At 40.2% G+C, this 27519-nt stretch overlaps 1 protein-coding gene across 3 annotated transcripts in view; it reads right to left on the reverse strand.

Annotated features, from left to right (window-relative positions):
- Positions 1 to 27519, reverse strand: part of gbf1 (golgi brefeldin A resistant guanine nucleotide exchange factor 1) — a 67562-nt gene that overhangs the window by 34596 nt on the left and 5447 nt on the right. The window lies entirely within an intron of this gene.

Here is a 27519-nt window from a genome sequence, read left to right on the forward strand (position 1 = left end):
GCGTGTGTGCGTCTGTCTGTCTGTCTGTCTGTGCGCGTCTGTCTGTGCGCGTGTGCGTCTGTCTGTCTGTCTGTGCGTGTCTGTCAGTCTGTATGTCTGTGCGCGTCTGTCTGTATGTCTGTGCGCGTCTGTCTGTCTGTCTGTGCGCGTCTGTCTGTGCGCGTGTGCGCGTCTGTCTGTGCGCGTGTGCGCGTCTGTCTGTGCGCGTCTGTCTGTGCGTCTGTGCGCGTCTGTCTGTCTGTCTGTCTGTCTGTCTGTCTGTCTGTCTGTGCGCGTGTGTGCGTCTGTCTGTCTGTCTGTCTGTGCGCGTGTGTGCGTCTGTCTGTCTGTCTGTGCGCGTGTGTGCGTCTGTCTGTCTGTCTGTGCGCGTGCGTGCGTCTGTCTGTCTGTGCGTGCGTGCGCGTCTGTCTGCGTCTGTCTGTCTGTGCGTGTGCGTCTGTCTGTCTGTGCTGCGTGCATGCGTGCGATTGCTATTCAGAGCAGCAATGGTTAGACTACACTAGCACAACAGTGGCTGACTCTCTGTACTAGACTTGCTGGGGCTTTGTATTTGCTTAATTTAATCACAAAGGAGTGAATAACTTAATTTGTCAGGCAGCTATGTCACATATTTTAGTCAATTACAAGGGCCGAGTGTCTTGTGTCAGGCTATAAACAGCTACAATGCCCTTTACGGTTTAGACTTCAATATTACAAAAATAAATGAATGAAATTACTAGATATAGCACACGCCTGCTGTTACTGAGATATTCACTACATTAAAGCAACACTAGGGAGTTATTGGACCTTAAAATAATCTCTAAAAATTATTACAGAAAATTATTTAGTGGTAGGACAAATCAATTTAACTGGCACCGCAACCTTAGCAGCCCTCTACCAGCACAGTTTTAACTTTGGTGTGCAGGTACGATCACTAGCCCCGCCCATCACCTGCTTTACGGCATATGCCACGTTTTACTTACCGGGTAGCCTGGGTGAAGTTAGCCAACAATTAACAATAAAATGAGCCAGTTCGTAGAAAGAAAAGAGTGTGATCGGACACGAGCCCAAACACAAATTAATATCTGACAGACTTGAACTCGGTGGCGCGAGCTGTAAGAGGCAACAGGTTACAAAACAGATGGAGACCTAGCCTTCCTGCTACTGGATTTGAAATATCTTATATATTAGCTTAGTTATTAGGCTGCGCAGTAGTATACCCCGCGGGAGCCAAAGGAGTGCTTTAGTACATGCGCGGTTTATGAAATGACATAATGTCACTGCAGTTTCTGCTTAGTCAACAAATTCATGTTTATTGCGCTGCCCACGGGGAAGCTTATACAGCGACAATCATAAGCAAAAGTTCTCTAGTGTTGCTTTAAAATATGTGCACTTGTGTCTTCATTCCCAAACCTAGCAAGCTTAGCTGTTCTCAAAATATATTTCTATTAAGATCATCGCATTGATACAAAAGACAAATGTAAAAAAGCTTTGAATTTGCTTTGTTAGAATCATAAAAGGAATTAACGTTATCTTGAGTTTCATAGTCTATTTAGTCGATGCATTAAAAAAAGTCACTCATTTATTTCTGACCACCCTGTACACTCTGTAGTCTGTAAGCTGCCCAACACAGACAAGTACCAAATGAGATACAGTTCACAAGCTCACAGTTAAAATTACCTCCAAACAAAATGACCCCAGACCACGAGGGTTGCAAACAGGGGCGAGCGAGGGGGTTGGGGAGGTGCAGTTAGGGATCATCCCATGACCAACCCAGCAGCCCAAAACCAAATACTGATGGTTATTGATCTGCTAGTGGAATTAGAGTCGGGCCTTTCCAGCAGCCTGCTTTAATGTTGTAGGAGAGGGACGAACTAACAAGGCCAGCACGGCTAAACCAAACCCAGGGAGACTTCTCATCTCAGGCCCCGACCACAGGCTGATCCATCTGTGGGGAGGAGTTTGACGCATGTCAACGCGCCTCTCGTCTGCCCGCGCTTCTCTCTCCTGTCTCTTGAAGAAAATTGGCACTTGTCGAAGAGGGCAATTAGGTTGTAACAATGTTATTGAACTCCATATGGTCGCTCGGTACGACCAGTGTGGTATTTTATAAATGCGCAGAACAATGCTCACCACAACCTAAACAGGCAATTTGAAAGCCCCAGAGAAATTAAAACTTTTCTAAGAGCTTCCAAAGTAACTCGTTGAAGATTTTTTTCCCCCCTTACATATCAGAGATGGATTTTAGCATGAAGGGGATGAAATATTGCTCACATTGATATTGTTTAGCTGCATCTGATTTTCCACTTAATCAAACAAAACAAATGTAGCATTGAAGCGCATAAAATAAAAAAAACATTTAAAACATTAAACAATGTCTACGTTGGTAAATGTTTTTATTCATAGGTACACGTTTGTATCAGTTTGAGCATAAGTTGGGAAACGCACCTTTGGACTTAGAGCTGCTAGCACAGCGCTAACATGATCACATGATCTCTTAAAACCAACTTTGCTTACTCAAAAAAAGAACATGCGAAATGTACAAAACAATCTATTCAAAATAACATTAATGCTGTGATATTTCAAACATCTGGTTCTTCAAGATCAAAGCTTTTTAACAATATGTAAACTAATAAACAATGGTCTGCCAAAGTGCTCCTACATTGAACTTCTCCTCACCCAGCAAAAAGCACCACGACCAGCGTGTTTTTTATGTGAGGCATGAGAAAGTGACAGCACAGCACTACCTTCACTTCACAAAGACAAACAACTGGCCTGTTTAGCTAGCCCTCAACCCTAATCCCAGCCTCTCCTGCACCTCATCACTCTCTCCAGCTCTCTAGCAGCGGCCCAGGCTTTGTTTGCTGCACCTTGAGGCTCATAATAAAGAAGTACCGAAGAGATTTTGAGTGACGAAAGCAAACAAATAAACAGCAGGGCTGAGGGCGACCTTTGACCTAAGGGGCTTTGTTCAAATCACCCTGCAGTCATTTCGAGCAGATTCAAACGCTGCTGGGTTTGACGGGGGTGAAACGCTGCGATTGTGAGAATGAGTATGAAGTAAAGTAGAGAACGATAGTAAATATTTGTTTTAATTTAACTGCACAATTTCCACATTTTACCTGTATGTGCTAATAACCAACCTATCAGACTCTTTTTCTTTTACATTTGGCTTCGCTACATCTTGTTTTGATCCGCTTGTTTATTTATTTTGTAACCAGCTAAACATCAGTTCATCTTCTGCGTTGGGTGACTGAAAACATATTTGATCATGGTTTGAACACTTGCCAATTACAGAGCAGTTTAAACCATGTTTATAACCGTTAAAACCGTTGACTACTTTATAAACTTCAAAATCATCTGATATCTTTAAAATGGTCAAATAAAGCACTGGTAAACTGCTAAGAGCAATTTTAGCTAAAATTATGTCTGACGGAAAACAAGCTGCTTTAATTCGCAACTTGTTTTAAATAATTTTATATTTTAATATGATTTCAAACTTGCCTCAATACTAGATGCTAATATCAAGTACTTTTAGGGAAAACATAAAAACAACAAGGCCCCAATCCAAAACCAATGCATTCATAAACCATGACTTCATTAGTGGCCATTCCCTCCCTGGCTTGCACCTGTTATCCTGCAAATAAAATGTATTTTGTATGCTGCATACTTTGAACAGAAGCCACATTATTCCGGCTGACCACAGAGCAGAGCGGAGCTGGCCGCTGAAGAGCGGGTCTGGCTGTACAGTAATGCGTTTCACAGCTTGCTGTCTGCTCATGATGGATGGACTCCTGCTCCAAAATGCGTTACGCTCAATCACCTTATAAATAACGGATGTTTTATCATGCTGAATTAAAACATTTGAGAGATGGCAAGCGTACGGATTCCAGTTCCGCTGTGCGTGAGCGTGTCTCTGCCGAACGCTTCCTGAGGAATGTGCTGCTAAAGGTTTCTTCCTGTGCTCTGCGATGGGAAGTCTTTGGGATGCCTGCGAGTGCATCCTAGCAGAAGTTGATTTAGTGACGTGCCGGCAGCATGATGTGGCGTAATGTTTCGATAGCAATAAATGAACAATGGTGCACATTTTACAATGTCGCTTAAAGGGATAGTTCACCCAAAATTGAACATTCTGTCATCATTTACTGACATTCACATTTTTATTTTGTGGTCACGAACACTAGGCCTAACATTTTGCGTTCCACTGAAGAAAAGTGATATTATTGGGTTGGGTCAACATGAGTAAATTAAAGTGATAGTTCACCCAAAAATGAAAATTCTGTCATCATTTACTCATCCCCAGGAAGATATTTGGAAGAATATGAGAGACCAAACATATCTCATGCCCCATTAACTCCAATAGTATTTATTTCCCTTACTATGGCAGTTCATGGGGAATTGGGTTTGGTTACCGACATTCTTCCAGAAAGTTCTTCTGAACACAAAGGAAATTAAGACATTTATACAGGTTCGGAACATCCTGAGGATGAGTAAATGACGATTTATGGGTTGAACAATCACTATAATTTACTCATGTTGACCCAACCCAATAATACCGCTTTGCTTCAGTGGAACACAAAATGTTAGACCTAGTGTTAGTGACCACAAAATAAAGTGAAAACCTCCTGCTGTCATGAGAGTGAGCAAAATGACGTTTTGTTGAACCGAATTCATTATCTAACAGCGCTGACAGCTCGTTGATGAGACCAGCATTTAAAACGGCTACATGATCGCTGGAAAAATCTCCAGACAAGTCGTTCTCTTCCCGATTACTATTTCACACCACAAACATTCTCCTATCCGGTTAGATTCAACCCTATCATTTTCGTGCCGATATAGAGGAGTGCTTCAGTCGCGTCACTCAGTGGACACGGTGTGTCCTTCAGCTGGAACGGCCCCAAATTAGCACCTCTATTTAGAGGGAAAACAAACAGGCAACGCAAGACCCTGTTTCCGCTCCTTTCCTTTGAGCGAGTACCCTTGTGGAGTCTCGAACGAGGGCACGGGGGCCTGCGGGGGGCTTGGCTGGCGTACACTGAGAGGTTAAGCCTGGGAGAGCGGTCAGCTCGGTAGGATAAATCTGCACACATGCTCCGGCTCGGAGCACATTTCACACCACTCCTGGTGAGTACCATCATCCCCAACAGCGTAGAAAAGAACGAAAGAGAGAGAGTGAGAAAAGGAGAGCAAGAAAAGAAAAAAACCAAGTGACGGGAGTGAGAAAAAAAGAAAAAATCTGGGCCTTATTTGTTTCACCTGCTGTGTTCCTTCAGCGCCACACTAATGGCATTCCCATGGGGTGCGAGGGCATATCCCACAACCAAGCACAGTAGATTTAAACAACAGGCCTGAGCTACTGTGTTAGCGAGACACGATAGCCACAGACACAGAGGCGCATACTAAAACAAGCCCGGCCTACAATTACTGTAGACTGCTGTTTGAGTCAGCGCTGGGAAAAAAGGGAAGAGAATGCAACATGCTCGAAAGGTGCATTACTGGATTCGGGCAGTTGACGGTCCTGGGATGTGACATGCTTGTACTGGCAAACAAAGCTAAAAATGCTGTTTAATTTATAATCATATATTCACCCTTATGTCTTTTCTTCTGTGGAACTCAAAAGAGGATATTTTGAGAGATGTCTTTGAGGTAAAGTGCCTAAAAAGGGAGCTACTTCAATAACATGCAAGTGGTTTGGTTATTTATAGAATGCTGAACCGTTAAATAGTAATAGTTTAATGACCTTAATATACCCGGAGTGTGCACCTAGCACTAGGAAAATACAAGCATCGGATCGGGACTCCGATCGGCGGATATATCAGATATTATTCTGATATCATTTTGAAGATATATCGCCCAATGACATGAGGGGCAATGAAATCATTTCCATTTTCTATGAACTATCCATTAACTATCCACTAACTAGCATTTCACAAAACTCAAAAAACCCTTCTATGCCTAATACACATTAGAAGTAGATGTTGGCTTGTGACGAACTATGGGCTAGAGTCAGTGTGTATCTAAAGGAAGCTGACATTGGCTTGTGTCCAGTTGTGAACTTTCAGCAGAAGACGACAACATCTGATTAATCTCAAGGGGGGCTGAGCTTTCTCTTGGGTCCTTCAGTTTAAGAGAAGCCAGCTGCGTTGCTGCTACTGCATGCTGTCTGGATACTGCCACCACAAACCAGAGGGCAAAGAATTCATCATCTAATCGCCAATGAGCATGCAGATGAATACATTTTTTTATTATTCAATTTTATTATTTTTTTAATGTTTTAATTTCCTCTCTATTGTCAAAGTTCCACCTACATGTGCACCAAAGGTCAATACCACAAAAGTCTGTAAATAGAAAATCAGCTGATGTAATGTGAATGCTTCCTCCCCAGAGATGGCCACCATCCACACTCCAATTTAACACCAAGCTCTTCATTAACATTAACCATTCAGTAAAGTCTTAATCAGTATTAAGTATCAGGCCCGGCTGTATTTAAAAGTGATGCTGTGTTTCCAGCCTCCAAGCATTGATAGCAAATCCTGCGTGTGTTTTATAAAGTGCGGCGGTTAGATGGGCTGGATTAGGCTCAAGTCGCCTAATGACTATATTATGAGCCGGTGCATTAAGGAGGATTAATCTTAATCTGAGCTGTTTCGGTTTGCTGCGAGTGAGAGAGTGAATGAATGAGAGGGCCTAGTGAGGAACAGCCCAAACAGAGCAGAAGACCATCAATGAAGAGCTCTGTGTAGATTCTTACGTGTGCTAGTCAATGAGCTTGTTTACATGTTAGGTGATGCTGGTCTGTGTCGGTGTCGTGGATGACATGACTTCAGTTGCCCTTGTTGTTTGCATGGTGTGAGCCCCTGATGCTGCACAAATCGTCTAGTCATTTACGTAAAGTAAACATTGCCTGACCTGCCAACAGTGGTTCTCAAACTATAGGCCATGGCCTCCTATATACAGGCGGCCACATATTTATTTGCATTTAATACATTTTAGAACATTTTTCATAATATTTATGTAATAAAAAATCAGAAAAATAAGGCCACCAACCAAAATAATTGATGTTCCAGAATTGTATCACTGAATATGTTTTTGGTTAATTAAATTTAAGATTTTATTTTTTCGTTATAAGCCCTACGGTGGAAAATGACATCCTTTACACACTGGCTGGCATGGATCGGCACGGAGTGGAACGATTAAGCAATGAGAACGATTCGGCGCGATTGTGAAAAAATGCTCAAAGTTTGAGAACCACCGCACTAGACAACCAACATGGATATTATTCTGGATGATTAGTCATTTATTAAAAATGTGTAGTCGGGAAGACATTGACATCTATGCATTTATAAAACAGATTTGTCCAAAGCGACTTACAATGCATTGTACTATACATTTGTTTCAGACTATGTGCAATCCCCTGGGATCGGACCCATGACCTTGGCGTTGCTAGCGCCATGCTCTGACCACTGAGCTACAGTGAAGAGGTTCTTGTAAAAAAGAATTAAAAATAAATTGGATCCATTAAAAGAACAGTTCAACCAAGAAAGAAAATTCTGTCGTCATTTACACACCTCCAAGTTGTTTTAAATCGGTATACAGTTCTTTGTTCTGATGAACACGGAGAAAGAATGGAAGAATGCTTGTGACCAAACAGTTCTTAGCCACCATTGACCGTTCCAGGGCACGTTTAACTACCATTGGTCAAATGTGTGTCAAATATAAATGTAAACATATTTTTATCTTTGTTCGTAATGTTCCCAACAAGGCTTCCCAAAATCGAACAATATATTCAGCTACAAAGCGGAGTAATTTTAACACTGGAAAAACACAATGAATGTACAGTGGTCCACCGACATCAGAAGAACTGCTCTTGTCAGTGCCAAAAACTCTCTCCATGGTAACAGCTGGTGACTTTGGACAACACAGGCTCGGGGACAACATTTCTGTGCAGTGATAGCATAAGGTCCCCACAGTGGGCAAACATTAAAGCCTATCGGGTGTACTCCCGGCGGGATATTGAAATGCTACGCCGAGAGTGGCGGGCAATACCATGCACAGCTTAGCAGACCAAGGCGACAACTGTCATAAATTACTCCCTTGTGGGTCTGCATGTCTGCGATACTGTAACCGGCCCTGCATGGAAAGACGGTGAGAGAGCACGACGTGATCATCAACTATGCCAGGTTCAAATCCTGCAACGATAAAAAGCGGACAGGTACAAAGGCACATCTTAGTTTCCATTCGTGGGCTGAGAGTTTGAAGAGCAAAAGCAAGAGCACTCCAGCCAAATTCCCATCCCATCTCAACGTTTTCTAGTGATGTCTAAAGTGCACTTCCCTGGGGTCTGCTGTTTGTCATAAAACATCTCTCAGCACATAATTTACCCCAAACCGGAGAGGCAAAAAAGAAATCCAAACACAATTTACAGAAGTGGTGGAAGACCAGAATACTGCAGCCGTTTGCCAGCAGAGCGGTAATTTTAAACCGGCCGGTGTTAAGTGGTTCTTCCACCATACTGTGTGGTAATGTAGGACAGCTGAGCGCATGGGCCCAAGGCCAGGGAGTGCATTATCTTTATGAATTCATGACAAAATTCGTCTAAGATAGCAACAGCAAGAAAGGTGTTTGTAAACATTCAAGCTCTGTTTTCACATGAGAACAAATGGAGATCTCGCCACAACGTCTGCGTATTGCGCAAGCAATCGTGCATGTTTTTTTGTAGTGTTTTACTATTTGTAAAACATGCAATAAATGAAAATGACAACCAGCACAAACAAAGTGTCTGAAAAAGTTGCAGTTTCTCTATATTACTTACAAATTATTCAGTTAAAGCGCAAGAATTAAGTCAGCTAGTATGTTGTAAAAGTATGCGCCATGAATCCACATGCCGGCAATGCTCAGAAGATTTCTGACTAAACTTGACACAATGTTGCTTACATTACAGGCTTTGCTAGGCTTAGTTTTGTAAGTGCATAATTGAGACCCTCATTCCCTTTCGCACTTGTCAACCAGCCCGGTTTTGTAGCCGGTCCAGAGATAAAAGGATGACATTGATATGGCTTTATTAATTGCTCAATGACAACTTGGTGTAAAGTATAGTAATCTGTTTTATTTACTATATGGATTAAATATTCAAACGAAATGGCAATTTTATATTTATCGTATTTGTGAGACCGAATACTTTCCCATAAATCAGGTTTTGCTGTCTGTTGCGTCTCCATCTCGGCCCGTTCGTTCTGCACACGCAAGGCTGCGCCTATCCAATCCAACTGGCATCACGGCCGTGGAATGCTGAAGTCCACATTTTTCCCATTCAGCAAGGAAAAACGGCCTTTCAAAACCAATCAGCTAGAAATGTTGCTTTGTTTTTATTTTCAACTGAACTTCCTGGAACCTATTATGAAGCTGTCAGGGATGTATATTTAGCTATGGCAACAGTGGGCCTCCTAGTCCACTTGCGCCAATGGTCATGTCACCTCTGATAAACAGAAAAACAATTGGCTATCCCCTTTGTCACCTTAAAAGAAAATGGCGTAAAGCGAGCTGGGGTAGAGATGGCCAATCATAAGTAGAAGATCTGTAACTTAGATTCAGTGAATGCAGTGGGATGGAATCATTTATGTGTTGCATCCATATCAACATGTGGGAAAGTTTTCATTATTCATCATATAACGATTTGATAAAACCAGTCTAGCTTACCATTATCATTTGTTATGAATTGATAGGTCTCCGCAACGCCCGCATTAAGTTGAAAACGCAAACTTAACATTACTATGTTGTGCTGAGAGAGTGTGTGCTTTTCTTACGATTTAACTATTAACAGTCGCCCCATCAAATTCAATGTCAAATTCTGATCGTTCTGCGCAGCGTGTAATGAAGTCGAACATGAAGCCGAGCTGTCCCTCTCCCTCACACGTTAATCAAAAACAAAGTCGGCAGACATAATCCATGTTTCACGTGGCGCATTCAGAGAATATTTTTACACGAATTACAGCCGGGTGTGAATGTGCTCAAAACCGTGTTGCCTTTTCTTGTGTGTTCCGCACATGCAGCTGACATAGAAAAAATCCTAGCCAGTGAAGTGTTTTCCTTGTTAACTTCAATCTTTTGCGATGTCCTAACAGCTGTGAAAAATAAACAGCGCATCAATGTCCGCTAATGTCCGATTCGCGATGCAATGACTCATTTTGTTTAAACAACTCGTATATCAAACACTGAACTGACGATACTTTCTGTCCAACCCTCTGTCCGAACCCATCAAATCAGTCACTCAAAACTCAAGCGTGCTTAGACCATTTAACAAGTGGTTAGTAAGATTTTGTATTTAAAGTTTATTTATGACAATGTGTAGTAATTTTCAATGTGTTTAATAATTAAGTTCTTCATTGCTTTGAAGATTTGAGCTAGCGAATTTAATTCAATTTTTGTGGTAAAAATAAAGAAGGCTAGTGGCAAAATTACAGCATTCTGCAAAGAGGGCAATAAATGAGGATTGTGTTAAAGCGCAAATATGAAGCGGTCTAAAGCCGACTATTTTAAAAGACAGACAAATGAAGAGACCGATTCAGTGATTGAGTCACTTCATTCTGCTCTTAAAATGCACCAGATTGCAGTCTTTACCTTTAAAACATGCAACATTTTCTCACAGGGGATCATGCCCCCTAAACCCCCCCCATTGTCTCACAAAATTCTGAGGGTGTATACAGGTTTGGATGGAACAATCTGAAGGCGAGTACATAAGAATTTTCCTTTTTGGGTGAACTATCACTTTAATCCGGCCGTAAAGATAAGTGTAGTTTGTTGGCTTGCTATATTGAGGCCAGACCTATATATCTCTGCTGTTGAGTTTGATGGAATCTGTGCCTTGAGCCAAGGATTAGCCCTACCTAAACTTGACTAAATGGTAACAGAGCAACCTACAGGTTCACAAGTTCAGCCCACTGTGAGCTCACCCTTCACAACCCTCTGCCAGAATTAAGAAAAAGACTCAATACACACAATGACATAAACAGTGAACCATGTCCCCAGGTCGGTCATAAATTCAGGGTCAAGATTTCATCACTCATAACCGCTGCCAGTTTAACAGGATTTTTTATTGTTCAAAGCAATCACTGGCTTTTGTGCATAACTGAAATAGCTAAAGTCTGCCTTGAACATTCTAGAGTAGATCAATGAGGGGGTGCGACGTGACAGTCACGTGTCAGACAAATTGCGACGGCTGACAGATTGGAGACAAACACTATGAAGTACACAGAGAAACTGTGAGATGATTTTTGCCATTTTCATTCATACAAATTAATTTGTTTTCATTTACTTCTGCTATTATTAATAATGATAATTTCAAAAAATAAACATGCTTTGACAATTCAGGTAAAATGATTTGGAGGAAATCCTATGTTCAAATGGTTAATATAAAATAAAGATACATGCAACTAGACCTGGGCAATATAATGAATATGCACTATATATTAATAATACTAGATCATTTTGTTGTTAAATATCAAGATTACTAAGTCACTTATTTCCAATTTAAAGACCACTGATATGAGAAAAATGCAGTGACATAAAATTGAGATAAAACATGAATGAAGAGACATGAAGAGATTGTAGGTTAAAATTATTGACATTGACCATGTTAACGCAATTAAAAAAAAGGTCAGATTCCCTTGCTTTGGAAATTCTTAAAAATATGGATAATACGTTTTACACAAAGTATTCCCTTATATCCCTATTGTAATATTATTGTATATTACCAATATATACTGCATATAGTCCAAAAGCTAATAAAAGAAAAAGAAATTGTAGCAATACTGCCCATCAGAACTTGCAATGCCAGGTTAAGATCCCTAAATGCTGTTAAGTCTTCTCTGTAAGTGGAAGCTGAATTGCAAAGCCTGGATATCACCATGCAAGGCAGTAAAAGAAGCACAAGGGCTTGGGGAGGGCCGTTGGCATGGCGGCACACCGGCAGGTCTATTTTGCTTTCAGAGCACTCATCACCTCCTTGTTGTCCTGGGTTGTTAGCATGTCCCCCGGTCAGCTGTGGGGGTCTGCGCCCAAGCCTCAGTCTCCTGTCCCTGTCAGCATGACGGCTTTTGTTAAAATTTGTAATCGGCGGCGCTGATCTGATTCTATTTAAGAAGGCCTCGTCAACAGGTTTAAAAGACCGGCCGCACATGTCACCTCTTTCGATCGAATATTTATGCAGCAACCCCCCCTCACCGCGGATGGCTGACAGTTGTTTAATCATCTGAGACCGTCTGTTTCTCCCCCTCGCCCCCCGATGCCGACAAGAAAGTTCTGACCCGTGTCACCTTTACGACGCGCTCTGCTCCAAACTCAGCTGCCGCCCTAAAATAGGAGCTGGGTTTTTTTATGCCAGCCCGCTTGAATGTTATTGACATTGCCAGCGTTCTGTTCTTTGCCGACAGCGGGTTTAAGGACTTTAATCGGACGGTTGAGCTTTGTCACAGCGGTTCAATGAAGAGTAATTAAGAGTGATGGGCGTCATTGGACGACGTCCACACCGGGCGGTGGCAACACACGGACTCGGGCGCAGACACTGAAATATTTTCAAAACATCTTGTCCATTTTACTACAAGTCTTTTTTAAGAAACCAAAGCCTAAACATGAGGAGACATCCAACCGCTGCCCTTCAGATTAAGACCGCAGTCATTTTCATTAGGTGAGGAAAATAAGAGGAGGCTTGTGAAATGATTGACAGCCACAGCTTGTCAGGGGAGAAACCATTGGCTGAGAATCCTCAAGTGAACTGCGGACATGGGCTATCTATCTAGAAAAATGTGTAATATAAAATACACTTATGAAGAGAGTAATGCAGAGATTACATATTTTTATAGGACAACCCAGAAGTTAGCGCCGCACTGGTTCACCCAACCGAAGGCCTATGCATTTTTCCCAAAGACTTTTGGAAGATTGCAAAAAATAAGATCTGGGATTAACAAAGGTTTATGATGTTTACATGTTTTGAAAAAAATCAAGATAATCTTTACAAACGAACACTAAATTTGTTGCTTCTAGTCTAAATACATCCACCAGATTAAAAAGAGTCTTTGACTCGAGTCGAGTCACATATTTGATGACTTTTAGTCCGTAATTTAGTCACAAATGCTGTTAAAAATGAATTTAAAATACTTCAACTTCTTTAGTGGCAGCAAAACCTTTCAACCTTCAATTTAAGACATTTTATTAATCTCAAACGCATCCACATTGTGTAGGAAATAATAAAGCTCACTATTCTCCCTGGAGTCCCCAACACTCCTGTCCCATTCATTTTCATGTTGAGAGAAATATGTTGTAAATCCGCCTGACTTGAACTGCATTGCAGCTCATAGCCCTAATAACCTGGTATCAAATGATTGTCTACCTTAAAAGGCAAAGTAGATATACATATGTTTAAACATGTATATCAGAAAAATACAAATTTCTGCAGTAACCCTTCGTAAGCATGAGGTGGTCTGGTCAGCGGTTTCATGAATGGAGGAATGTCAGGCGGCAAACTCAAAATCTGTTTTATGAAACATGTCATTAAGAAGCTCATAGAAGGTATTTATGTGATGGTTTCAACTTGCTTGCTAGCCTGCCTAAATGCATTCCAATGTACAAAATATCTAAGAAAGTTGCTCTCTCAAACCAGCTAACGTTGCTACAATTCTTATAACTTACTCTGTACATTACGAAGCATACTGCATTACATTTTTAGTAGACAGTCGTAACACATTTCTCGAAAACAAGCTCTGTATTTTTGCCTGTAACTAGCCAACAGAAATAAAATATAACAAAGTATGTGTATAGAAATTGTGTATACCACACACACATCAATCAGGTGGAGCCCAAACGACATTTAAAGATATGTTAGTTTTGTTATAGATTGATTTACAATGTTAGCTAACATAGAGTTAGACAGACTGAAGGACACCAAGTTAGAGAAAGCTACAAATTCTGACATTATTTATTCACCTTCATGTTGTTCAATAACATTTTTATTTATGCATCTCATTTTGGAAGCAAACTCTTCATTTAAATCAACCACTCGCATTAGGGCCGCTAGCGCGCTAAAAACATAGTATGTGTGGAAGCACAACAGCGCATGACACATCTGTGCGGAACTTTATTGCATAATTGTTGCTCTACCCACCGCACACGTATGTGTAAATCCGGCGTATCAACGTATTCACGTTTTTAGAGATTTGTGTCCATGTTGCATTATTTGTGAGATTTATATGCGCCGTGACATCTAACATCCCTGCCAAAAGATGTTGTCACTTTTAGCAACTGCTGTTTTTAAGACACAACACTTTCAGATTTTAATCGATGACGTAAAACGTAGCTTGTGATTTTAAGCGGTTTTGTTAACCCCAGATTCTATTTCACTTCTGGGGTTTGCATTCAAAAATACGTCATCTCTGCTGTACTTTACTTCTATGAGTGCAGAGAAGAGCAACTTCTTGCTGAAATGTTATATATAATTTTATATATATATATAAAAAAATCATCCATGTGTGTATACAAAAGTCACTCCTAACCGTCTGGACATTTTGCCTAAAATAACCATATTAGGTGAAAAAGTATCACATTCAAGCAATGTGGTATTCTGGTTTTGTTTAGGAGTATCTACATTAAGTGGGACTGACTAAAAATGTGTTTAGTTAATACAAACATGCTGTCGGCGACCAAAAGAGTGACATGACCGTTTCGTTTGGTTCTGTACACACATGCAGATACAATGTACACACAGTTGTCACTACCAGAAATTTGGAATTTGGTTACAGAATGCGGTTGTCACTAGCATAAATAACCAAACCCTGTGTGTACAGAATGGTCTAAAATCCTCAAAAGTAGATTGACAGATACATTTAGCTGCAGTGTGCATGTGGGCAAAGAGTGTTTGAGCAGTTTTGAATAACACATCAACCTGTTCCCTTAGACCACAGTTTACGCTTTATCCAAATACAAACTTCACTTTACAATTCAAAGTTTCCGTGAAATACTGCTAAATAAATGATGCTAAAACAACATTGTCAACATTCTCTATGAAATCCCATCCACCCATAAAACTATGTCTTTCTTCTGTGTGCTATATGGGTGACTTGGAGGGAATATGTTTGTCCTTTGGCATGGCAAATCATTGGCATGTATTTGCCAATAAGCCTGTCAATCTGTGTGTGTGGGTGTAGAGCAAGGAGCAAGGAGCAAGACAAGACAGTTGGACCTGAATGCACACCGATGCCTATTTAATTAGATATGTGTATTAGAATGTTCGTGGTCACAGGGTCCTTATGGGGCATGAAATAACAAGCAGCTGTGTACGAGTGGGGGCTGCAGGGGAGTGTGCGTGTGTGTGTGTGTGTGTGGAAAGGTTTATTAGCTCAGTCCATAAAGGCAGTCTGGGATTCACACAGGGACGCCCTAGGCTTAGGATCTGAACGCCACACAAGCAAGGCGCTGCCTGTGAAATACTAATATTGGCCCTTATTTCTGCAACCCCCCATCCCCGACCATTCCCCCTCTACCAGGGCTTAGTGTACTGCTGGTCTGCTTTGATTTCTCCAGCCTGACAGCCCTGCAAAAAGTGAAGCCTCTTAACATCACAGGTCTCTCTATTGTCAATAAAATTTGAGAAATCAAATTTTGAATCTCCAAGAAATCGTACGTTATTCCTCATTCGGCACGGCACACAGTCAGTGAATGTCTGATCTCTCTACACCTAGCAAAGGGTAATGGTTTATTTCAGAAGCAGATTTGGAGAGATCGGGAGTGATCACCAGAAGAACAGTACACCTATAGTTACTCAAGCAACATGGAACTCTACCATTTCTAGCCCTTTGCCATGCGAGAGCTTATTGACAACACACAGACAATGACTGCGTTTACATGCGCAGCAATAAAGTGACTTTCTATAATCAAAGTGAAAGTTTTACGAGTCTGATTATTCGCTATAATAAACAGCACAAACGATGATCTCAAATACAGTAGGTGTGCGTTACCGGCTATATTTTTTTATTTTTACTTCAAATACAAAACACCGTTATGTGGACGTATTTTATGGTTATTCAGCGCCCGTAAATAAATTGGGAAATATGATGGGAAATGCCTTTGCAATGTTGACGCGGCCATCGCATTCGGCTGTTTCTGTGTGAAGATAAGGAGCAAAGACTACTGACAGAGAGTTGTGTTGACGGTAAAACTTAAGACTGTCATGTTTACCATGAATTTGCACTTAAAGGGATACTTTACCCAATAATAACATTTCTGTCGTCATTTACTCACCTTCTTTATTTGGTTGAAGAATCCTACAACAAACTAGTATGCTACGTCGATTATGCATTCTGCGATTATAAATTTAATTGAATTATTTAAATCAAATTATTAAGTTTGACTTAGTTAAGTGTAATTAATGTGTTTTTAATTATTAAGTGTAATGGCAATATTGCCAAAATCCTATTAAAATCGCAATATAAGGTGCATGTAAATGTAGTCACTGTGATTAAACATTAAACATGATAGTTTTTCCTAAAACGCCACTGCTAAAAATATTGTGAAAATATTAAGTCAATACATAACATAATTTAGACGTTTTATCGGACATACGCGCCTGGCCTGAAGTTAACTTCCGGTCTTGTATTATTAGCCACTAGCCAGACCGATAACTAAACAATTTATATTATATTATATTATATGAATATTTGATTGTATATTAATTGTATTTAATTAAAACTACTCAACACTTATTGATTCTTTGGGGAGGTCTATCAAAATTGAATAAACCTTGAAGTTGATCTTGAAGAAATGAATGAAAGACACTTGACATTTAACTGATTTAGAACACTGTCTGACTTCACACTTGACTTAAAGATCAATAAACAGAACCAACAAATGGTTTAATTCTCAGTCTTAACTTGGCACCTTACTGGCTTACAGGGATTCAAGAGGACACAAAAGCAAGTCTACTGGACCTTGTGTTATGACAAGAATGCAAACTGCCTTTCTTCAGAATGACTGATCAGATATTTTCCTGTGGTGGTTTGAGACAGCCCCAAAACAGCAGATGAAAACAACCCAGAAAATAGGCAACTGAGTCATTCACCCTATGCTAAATTTAACCCAGCCTTGTGCTTGTTAAAGATAGCACCAGCCTGAACTGCACAATGAACGCCGGCACTTGGTGCTTCCAAAAACTACACATACCTGGTCATTTTGTCTATCCTGGAAAGACAGACTGTCTCATCAACATGTCAGCGCGCTATGCTGTGGGTTGTTTTTAGAGTGGACCCTCATCGGAGTTGAGGGATTAAGGCAGAGGTGTTGAAACTGCCCGAACCCACCTTAATACCCCTGCTTTATCATTGTTCTCAGCAGTTATATGTAGGGCTGGGTATTGCCCTTTTTCGATAACAATTTTTCTTTGTTACTTTTTGCTTTTAAAAAGTGTAACCAACGCAATACGTTTGTGTAAATGGTTTTAATAAAATTTAAACAGTTTTCAATCAGGCTCACTGCTGCATACATTAAATCTTTAAATCACTCAGCAAGTCCGCGTTTTCTGGAGACAAACAAGTGCTCCTAACTTCTAATGTCCCAGCAGTAGAAAATGTACGCTCTGAGGATGTGGATGGTGCTGGCACATCCGACAGCATCAAAGGTTACTGGACTCATAAGAACAGCATAGATGGAAGTCGTCTGTAGTGTGTTATGTGTCTGATTCTTCTCTGTGGTGCTGCTGGCAGTCATCTCTGACCTCCACAGCAAACAGCTCTTTAAGGGCGGAGCTTTGGCCTCTGTGGACGAATAAAGATAAATATAAAACGCTATTGAAGTAAATGTAAATTAGATTTTGTTTCCTTATATTTTCTTAATCAGTTGTTGTCAGCCTTAAAGCATTTAGCACTTATTTAGCTAGCTATATAGCCAAACCTTTGTTTGCTAAACGTTACATTACCTGTCAGAGCCCCAGTCAAAGCTCCGCTACTTTAGCATCGAATCCGCTAACTATTTGTAGCCATTAGGGATACAACAATACAGTTCACCGACGTTTAAATACGAACCATGGTTTTTGGTTCGGTTCTGACACAAAATGTTTTTTCATTGTTCCATGCTTATGTGAGAGGAACAGTAAAAAGTAAAAAGTATTTTTCCTCTTTATTTTACTTGACTTATTTTATTATCTTTAGGCAAAAATGAACTTGTACAAATTCCTGGTGTATTGAATAAATGTAAAGATTTACACGTGCAGCTCACGGCAGTTTTTGGTTTACCATTCATCAACGTGCCGGCAAAACAACCTTCTTCAAGAGATTTGCGCATCAGAGTATTTAAAATAACATAATGCAAAACATGCGATTGCTGTAATGGAAGTAAACATGCGGTGCGCGTTACACTGCAAACACTAGTGCACAATGCGAAAGGCCAAAGATAATGTATATTAAAAAGGTGTGCCACTGCAATAAATTGGAAGAAATGCAATCTGGATGCTGTCTGGAGGCGCTCTTACTATATGATGTAAATACCTGTTTGAAAGGCCGCCGAGTGGCATGACTTTCATTAAACGGAATGGTGCTGTAGATGCATGTGCTGGAACATGCTGCTTTCGGATGCAGTGTAAAAATACAAGGTGATGTGCCAAATTCGGACATTATCAATTTAGTACAACGGGCATACAATAAAGCCAGCCCACGTCTGTTAGTCAGCATTAGACTCAACAGCACATTGCTTCGCTTCACCGTTGACCACCACTCGCCATTAGATATTACTCGTGGGGATGCGTTTATGGACAAATACAAAAATATGATTGTGTTTGTTTGTTAAAAGTGAACCTCACCTGTCAGAGTCCCACTCGTAGCGCGGCTGCCTTCACTGTGTGGTGGGTGTGCTGAAGGACGCTCTGTGGCAGGAGCCTCCAGATGTGGCAGAGAGTTAGAAAGGATTTCGGCACAGGCTTGTTCTTCTTGCAGTCAGCGCTTCATCACATTTGTCGTGTTGCCAATTATCTTGCAAATTTTGTATGGGCGCTATTGGTATCGAATTGTGGTATCCAACGACAAGACGTTTTGTGATACTCGATAGTATAGAGGCGATTCGGTCGGTGCCTAAAAAGTATGGAACTCTATACCCAGCCCTAGTTATATGAGGCTAATGCCCTCTCCTTCTGTGGTAACAGAGTGTGCAGGCATCTACCACAAGTGTTCTGACCCTGAACCAATTACCACCTCATATGAATATGCTTAACAGAACATTAAAAGCAATCCAACAGTGCTGCACAGAAACTATAAATCCTTCTGCTGCTTAATGTCTCACATCTCATATCGGTCTATCACTACAAGGAGTTTTATTTCAAAATAAATACATGGAATAAACACGGAATTAAACTGTCAAAAAGGATGTGTAAAATACTAACTAAATATTTAGCGTTATGGAATTTTAACACAAGTCATTGCATATCGGAGAAAGGTAAGGAGACAGTTTTGAATAATGGTTTTATGTACTTGCTTAAAGCTGCAATCTGTAATTTGTTTTGGTTCTCAAGTACATTTGCCACCCCAAATCCCATTATTACAAATCAAATCGACTTCAATTATGAAATTCATTTAATAAGGGGGCCTCCTGAAGATTGCAAGGGTCCCTGGAAATGTACAGGGCAAAAAAATTGACTGAACATTACTATTGATACATTTACAAGTGTTTATCTGCTTTTTGCTACATGCATATGTGATGATGTGATTTTTTTTGTCCCAAATCTTTATTGTTAGTCACTCTTTATGTTTGTCACTGGGTTTTGCAGATATCTTACCAATAAAAAGTCCTTGTCAACACAGTATTTAATCGTTGAAAAAATTTTTTTTTTTCATTTTCTGAAAAACTGTGAATTTGGACATACAAGGTTTCATAAGGACAGCGACGATATGCATTTTAGAAAGGGGGTCAATCACAAAAGGTTCATCCTATTTGGGGGGCCTTGGCATCATAAAGTTTGAAACCCCTGTGTTAAACAATCAAATGTATTTATGTCGGGAAACAAAATATTAAAAGTAAACTATTGGGAGGCAATACAAGAATGAGAATGTGGTTGATTTTAATAATTTCAAGGAGTGTCCTTGTACATTGTCGAATCAGAATTGTCACGTCTTGCCCACAGTCGACTGATAGTCGTGGGGGTGTTAATTATAAATGTGTTTCGGCAAAGTGTCTGAGATGTAGAGGAACAAATATTCAAAACACAACAAACAAATAATACAAGTAATGGACAATTTCCTTAAACATCACATAACAATGCTGTGCCACTTACTAGACCAGATCTCTCCTTAAAACTATTTTTAAAACTACTTGATGATAATGAATTCTTTTTTACAAACGGGAACACAGCCCATTCATTACCATGAACTACCAATAAAGTTACTTTATTTACCGCATGTAAAAGAAGAATGCAATAAAGCATCTTACCATTTAAACAGTTTGACCTTTTTTCCTGCTCACTCTTCCTCCGTCCTCCTAACAAGCACACTTTCAGTGCAGATATTCACAAGCTCGGAAAGTCTGCACCGTACTTGCTATATGCTGTGATTTTGGTTACATTAGTTTCTATTTTTTTGTATCAGGCAGCGCAAAGTTCAGTCTAAGTAACAAACTACGTGCATTTACAGACACAGTGTTAATTCATACTTATGTACCCAAACATTCAGTAAGTGACTCACAGCACCGAAGACGCGGAGAGAAGCTATCCTGCGCTGGGACCCTAAAAATGAGCCATTTCTTTACATCATAAATCATATTTTTGCCGGGCCAGTGCGTGCTCGTCTGCTACGCCACTGCCCATATAACCAAATAGTCATTTCCCGTTGCATAACACCACCTGCGAAGATTCGACTGCGAAAAAGGGAGCCTGATTCAACTACCATTCTCGAAGCATCGAATCGTCGACTATTCAGGCTCACCACTAATGATTTCACAATGCAATCATATACATATATTCTCATGCCTCAAAGCTGGATTTGAATTGCGCACAGATCAGCAGAACCTGTGTTTACATGAGAGCAATATTAATTCAGATGGCAGAAAGTAATTAAGCGGTGTTGTTTGCTCATCATCATCTGCTGTGCTGATGAGGGATTACTGCAGACCTCACAACAAAAGCTGCCAGTGTAACATGAGTCAATTAGCATGTCTTCACCACCCTCCACAGAAGAAGCCCGTCTGTTCAAAGAACATCAAGTACAAACCCATTTTTCCTAAGCATCACATCACAGGCCAATCAGTACATCTATTGCTGTGAAATAGAAAATTAGACTGATGTACAGGTCCAAATGGTTCTGTTTGAGATGCTCCCCTAATATCTGGTCCTCGGTTTCCATCCGCATATCCACCCCCGCCTCCACCTAGACGTACCCTACCTACGAGACTTTCACAGCCGTGGAATGATTAATAGTTGTGTGCCCCTGCATGCCCTCAGCACATTGTTGAGAGGCTCTGAAACAGGACAACAGTTGCATCCCCACCTAACACCGGGCCTAAGCCCCGACTGTCAGTCCCCGGTTAGAGCACTGTTAACTGGCCAGATTTACAGCTACTAACTAGCACTGGGTGGCTGCTTGGCAGAGAGGAGACAAGCATCCATCATCACGACTTATGGTGCATTTTATTGCAGCGGGACAGAAACCATGATGAGCACGCTGCCACCCCGAGTGACACCGGCACAATGCTGCAGGGTGTTAAACTTACCACTGGGACGGATAACTTACATATGAAGCATGTACCCTGGATTTACAGTGCTAAAGTAACACTTCAACACACCTACACACAAGCTAGGGATGGCCACGACTTCCAAGCACAACAATGTAAATTACATGTCGATTCATTACTGCATAGTAAACTATACATATCATAAATAGGCCCGCGTTTTTATTTTTTACGTAACTATTTCCGTTCGAACAGATGGAAATTTGCACTAGAACTCGACCACACAGTGTACTAACTTTTCTAAAAACAACTATTCGAGCTCGCCAACAATTCACAGAAATGAGCTACATGCTAGATCGGTTGCAAGGTCAGAACATTAACAAGTGGTGCATCCCGTGCACTTAAATCTCTCTTTAAGATGGACAGATGAATGCGGCAAGGACAACTTGGGGACGCTTGATGATTGTTTTGTGATGGAAACCCGGGATGCCAGATTTGGTGTAATAGAAGGAGACCTTTCTACTCCGGGGACAGCAGTTGTAAATTCCTTCCGGTAAAACTCGTGCTATTCAGGTTAGGCCCCTCGCTCATCTTTTTGATTTTCACATTGTGAGAGATACTCAACCTTGAAACCATGAGCTTTGAAAGTTAATGATATTGTATATAAACGTTTATACATTTAACACGTAATCGAAGGTATGTATGCATCACCATTTGGCCATAAGAGCTTGACCGATAAATTAGTTAATACTTCATTGCATTCAAATAAAATGACTTTTACACAAAAAACAACATGGTTACAGGGTTTTTTACCCAAACTTCCTTCATGCACTGTACACATAAATAAACATTTGGGTCATCGTATAGGATCAGTTCGTCAAGCAGAACCTCACATATTCTGTAATTTAAAACGTTAAGTGATGTCCTTGATGGAGCAATCATCACATTCAATATTGAGAACACTCTACTTACTATTTGTTTGCTGTCTCGATGATGTTACCAAGGACATGATTGGCCGACCCCCATGTGTGTGTTTTCGCAAACTGTAGAAACAAAGCTAGGAACCGTTTTTGCTTAACGGCACAACAAAACTGCCCTGCAAATGCAAAAGGCAGTAACTTTGTTTTTGGTTGAAAATGAGTTATTGATATTTTTGGGACATTCGAGACCTCCTTTATCATGTGGATTAGTATCTCGAGTCAGTTTTGTTGTTTTTTTCCAGAGAATGATTGTAACTTTCAAAAAAAACTTTTAAATTCCCACGAGAAAATAACAAATAAGAATATTTCAAGTAATTGAACTAGGTTCCACACTCTTGCAACTGAAGTTGCCTTTGCATGTAGAGAAAGTACAGTTTTCTGCGCTACACAGTATTTATTTATGCACAAAGGGACCTTTCTTCATTGTACATGCCATCATAAGTAAACATGTTTGCATATGTGTCGCTCCCCTCAGACTTATGACTCTCTTTTCTCAGTGTTGACCGTACAACATTCTTGCAGTTCATTTGGGGTATGATATACATGCAGATATCAAATGGCAGAAGAGTCCACAGGGCCTCAAGAGAGCAGGATATTCCCACATGCCCAAGGAGAAACCCTTGCTGGGACAGCGGCACAGCTGTAAGCATGCTCGCACTTGACCTTCAGCTCGAGTACACATAATGTGCATGTTAAAACGGAGGCACAAGAGCAAACTACAAGAATGAATCTCACAACAGGGCCGTAGCCAGCCTTTGTGAACGGGGGTTCTTTTTCTCAAAAAGTGGACCTTTTTTATGGTTTCCCCCCACATTCATTATTTAATTTTCACAACGCTAACTCTGTTTATGTGAATGCCCCACTCTCCATAAAAACAGTCAAATGTGAAATCGGACCACTACGAATCCAACTGCTCATAACGAATACTCTTTATTCTATCTTTATACTCTTATTAAGGGTCCATTTGGTAAGTTTTACTTTGAGGTGTTAATTATAAAAGAACTAACAAACATGCACTAACATGTAGTTAACCTGGGCAGTTTTAACACATGAATCCTCATGACTCCGTTATTACCTAAGGTTAGCCCTTTCATGGCCGTAGCCATGGTTTGAAAATTAGTGAGGTATCAATAATTATACCTCATATTACCAATTAATGCTATAAAATATTCAACTTTAATAAATAAAGTTAAACAGGACTTGATACTGTGGTTAGTTGTTTTCCATAATGACTAATTGCTCCGTATGGGAGAGAAGCGCTCAAACAAAGAGGCTAAGAGAATGTCGATAGAGCAATCCTTGAAGTCAGGGAGTCTGGTTTACTTGCACAGCTCTCTCTCACTGGTCTCTGTTACACTAGCCACCCAGCGTTTAAGTTTTTGGGAAAATATTTTATTTGACGAAAGTTGACAATGGCATGCTTTGAGATCATGCGTAAGAAAACCGAAAATGGTCCCGTACGTTGTTGAAAAAGAAATGCCTGTACGATATGATGTGAAAATGTAGAAGTTAGTATGGCGAAATTCCACCCTGATTGACAGAGTCAAAACTAATATTACTTTTACGTTTTACTCACTGTGCCAGGAAAGCTGCTGATAAAGTAGTGTCGTTTTTTGTGCTTCCGATAGCCATGATTCTAATTATTGACAGTTATTCAACAGGACACATTTTCATTAAAAAAACTCACAGAAAATAAAAGAGACTTTAATTCTGGACCTTTGACAGTAAGGGTCTGTGACAGTGGCTACTGTCCTGCACAACAAAATGTCAAGGTCATGTTCAACCCCAAATTCAAACTTGTTTGTTGAATTATGTTGTGGACTGGAGAATTTCAACTGTGTTAAAAGCAGTTTTACAATGCAAAGCAATTTCCAAAGCAAAATAAACATTTTATAATTATTTTTTGTGATCTTTGGTCAAAACATGTCACTGACATTTGTGAGGATCACTCTCAAATATAAAAAATATTCATCTATCTGCTACAATGTAATGATTGCACCAAAAAGGATTGCACAAGAAAACCTATTTAATTTATTTATTTTAATTATAAATGTGAAATCTTTAATTGACCCAAAATGGAGACATATATTGGTAAAGAATGGGCATTGTAACCATACCACATCAGAGGAAAGGCTATGAGCGCAGGATAAGTAAGAGAGATGTCAATCAAACAAAGCCCTGGTATTGGATCTATTGGGTGTCGTCTTTACACCTGCATTTGTATGAATATAAATGAGAGGATTTAGTCTGTCGGCTGCCTCTGCAGACTTGTCAAAAACCTGACCTCTGATGCTTAGGGAATCTTCGAGAAAGAATCAAAGCTTTAAAGGACTAAGGCTGGAGCTCACTACCGTATAAACTGTGAATTCTGTGAGTAGGTAAGACATGTTCATTCAATGCATCGTTTCCATCCCTCTAACTACTGCTTCTATGGTACGACAAAGTAGATGTCAAAAATATCCATGGGAATTACTTGACCTCATACTGAATCCAAGATCTCAATTTGATGTTAAACCAACCGTGGTTTATAGCTGAAATATCTCGTTTTCACAACCAAGAGCTCTATAGTGTATATCAGTCATACAACAAGCTGTACACAAAATCCAAAGCTCATTTTTTCACTACCACCAGAACCCAAAGTGTTTGTGGATTTTAAAAAACCGAAGACTCTAAAAGCTATTGTCAAAAAAAAGCAACCCAAGAACTCGCGGACATCCATTTGTCAGCCCAAGTTGCTTGTTTGTATTTCCATAGGGGATTAACAAGAGCATCTCTGAGTGCCTTCTGCTGACAACACAAGAGAGCAGTGTACTTCACATTCATTCTGTAAACATTTTATATAAATATAACAGTTATAGAGAGTTATGAAGTTTTCCTTTTCTTTTTAAACTTTGAGAGTTAAAGTTTATCTGCATTCCCAATTATTCCATTACGCAGGTACATTCTTAAAATAAGGTACTTGATGTCAAAGAGCATTTTTTAAGTACCTTTTAACTACTTTATCCAGATAAAAACATTATTACTATACATGGGGACTTGTCCCAATGGTGTGTTTCACCATAAACTGCATTGCTGAAATAGGTAGTTTTTATTTAATATAAATGATTTTGCTAATATATGCAAATCTAAAAAATATTCGAGTTCAAGTCTAGTCACAAATTTGTAGAAAAATATGCGTTTATATAAAAACTGGTTTACCAATGCATTGCTTGCATCAGGTGTATGTCAGTGGGGGAGAAAGAAAAGCCCATTAAAGTTTTCGAGATAGTACACAAGGACTGAAACGGTCTCAGAAAACCAAAAATTCAAGAGAAGAACATTTTGGTGGAAGGGGAGACAACACTTCCTTTCCCAGAACAATCCATCTCTCGGGTTGACACGACTCCCTGCTATATTTACTCAACCAAAACTGCAGATGATATACTTGCAGCTGCATTCTGCCGCAATAGGACACATGTTCCTGTCAGTCAAACGCCTGGTGCAGAGGAAGGAGAATGAAACCTTTATCAAGCCAGAGAAAGTGTCCAGTAAACCTTTGGGGCTAATCCACATTTCCTTTGGCGGTAGCTTTTGTTGTTGGCTATGATAAAATGGCCACAATGAGAATGGAATTACAAGGCTTTCATTTGGACGACAGCTGGCCAACTAAAGCCCACCCAATACCATTTAAGAGATATACAATTAAATTCATTCCTGATGCACGGAGACAATCCAGTGCCAAAATAACACAATCAAACTATTGCTACCCATAAAAATTCTGAAAGTTTATGCAAAGAATGAGCAATATCCACCAGACACGAGACAATCTGTGACGTTCGTTTGGACTCTTTGGTATTTATGAGCAAAGTTAAAGATCAAGAACATAGCTATAGTAAATCTGTAAAATAGGTACATGTATGAATGACGTGTTCCACATTTTCAGGAATATCCTTACTGATGATTTTTGTGTCCTACCCAAGCTTCAAGAACAAGCTAACATCCTTAATGAAAGACTCTAAAGTAGGTGAATGAAACCCAACACTTGTTCCACAGTGCAGAAGAACTAACAAGACCTCTGCAGTGGTTCAGAGGGGGAGTTTGGCAGATTTCTCTCCGGGTCCAGACACAGGTGCTCCTGTCCATCTCAGAGCAAAAGTATCCTCCAGAGAGAGGACTCCCCGTCCAGGGCTTCCATTACAGAGGCATGACGACATGCAGACAGAGCAGAAGGCCGCTGCACGTCTCATCAACTCGCACCCCTCCATTAAAACCCACACAGAAATTCACAATGATGAATGGACCCAGGAACGCCGAGCAGGACTTTTAGTCACTAAAGGGAAGCCATGGCAGCAGAGATGGTGGTTCTTTCACCCGAGCCTGAAGGACTGGTTTTAATCAATCCATCAAGCTGAAAGTTATACAGAAGTAAGTGGAACCCTACACAAGGGTCATTGAGATTTGAGTAATTCTGTAAACAAGATATACGTCACTGTCATGGATGTACTGCAAGTGATAACTCTGAATCACATACAAATTGGGGAAAAACATAAGGAGAAAGAGGATAAAAATGAGGGGATAAAACATTTAATTTTTAATTCAAGAACAGTTTGGGATTGTTATAACATGATTCATAACCAGGAGCATCAAAGAAAGAGAGAATTTTCATTACTTTTTGAACAGAGGAACAATTGCACAACACAGCATAACATTTACCTTTGCCGTCCAATTCATTAAGAGGCATTTGGATAACTAAATGAACAAACACTGACATGAGTTTCCATGGGACCCCAAAAATTATGAGGCGGCATACAAGCCCAATAGTAAGACATTGAGAAAGATAATATTGACTGATTTGAAAAGGCCATCCCTTTCCTCTGAGGAAATTTAGCACACA

The sequence above is a fragment of the Barbatula barbatula genome, assembly GCF_947034865.1.
Source record: "Barbatula barbatula genome assembly, chromosome: 14".
Classification (NCBI taxonomy): Eukaryota; Metazoa; Chordata; class Actinopteri; order Cypriniformes; family Nemacheilidae; genus Barbatula; species Barbatula barbatula.